Source organism: Sinocyclocheilus anshuiensis, unplaced genomic scaffold (genome assembly GCF_001515605.1).
Source record: "Sinocyclocheilus anshuiensis isolate Anshui unplaced genomic scaffold, SAMN03320099.WGS_v1.1 scaffold3136, whole genome shotgun sequence".
In the NCBI taxonomy this organism is placed as follows: domain Eukaryota; kingdom Metazoa; phylum Chordata; class Actinopteri; order Cypriniformes; family Cyprinidae; genus Sinocyclocheilus; species Sinocyclocheilus anshuiensis.
In genome coordinates, this window is record NW_015549852.1 from 199,720 (window position 1) to 200,788 (window position 1,069).

Genomic DNA, 1,069 nt, shown 5'->3' on the forward strand with positions numbered 1-1,069 from the left:
GGTCCTAGAACTGCGGTCCTAGAACTGCGGTCCTGAAACTGCAGCCTCCGGTTGTGCAGGAACACCCTTCTCGTTTGATGTGGTCAAAGAGACACAGCGGTTCCGCATATTAATAAATGCATTTCTTGTCAAGAAAAAAAGGGACAAAAACTGCAGTTTTGAGTGGGGTGGCCAAAGGGGTGGACAAGCTTAGGTCAGTGGTGGTGGGGTGGCCAAAGGGGTGGACAAGCTTAGGTCAGTGGTGGCCACGGCCACCCCTGGCCACCCCGTCTGAACTTTGTGTCAGTACGTCATAAATAGAACGCGGCATCAGTTTACTGCCAGGGATTTGTCGCGCCGCACCGCATTCAGTGTAGACAGCATCACTGATTATAATGGGTTCATAGTAATTTGTTGTGTCGCGCCACTAGCGTCCAGTGAGAGCAACGCAGATGCACGTGAAATGCATGTCTCTGCAAGTATCCTTGTAAACAGTTTCTTATGACTTAGGTGAAGGTAAAAGTTTTGAATGGGGTGGCTTAGCTTTCGTCAGTGGTGGCCACGGCCACCCCTGGCTCCGCCCCTGATTTTTTTGCTTTTGCCTTACTGAACGTGGTATCCTGTCACCTGTCCAAGTGCCAGCGATGCAAAACAAAAAAAACCAAAAAAAATTATTTATAATATTTTGCAAATAAGATAAGATAAAGATATCGCTAACCCTAAACTGCAACTTCTTACTTTATTAACTTTCTAAATTGTCAAAATAAGTGTAAAAGACAAGTCCAAAAACGCTTATAATAGCTTAGCAAAGATCTAGTAACACAGCGCGCGCGCAAGCCCTGCACTCACTACTAACGTTACACAGGTAATCAACTCAGGCCTCTGTTCACATTCTTGCACGCTATCTAAACTTAATTATACATGCAGACACTCATATGAGGAGTTTTAAACATTCAGAGAACAAATTTTATTTTTAAACATGAAAAATGTACCTCATAGTGACCTCATAGCTGGCTACGGCCATGCTTATATATATATATATATATATATATATATATATATATATGTGTGTGTGTGTGTGTGTGTGTGT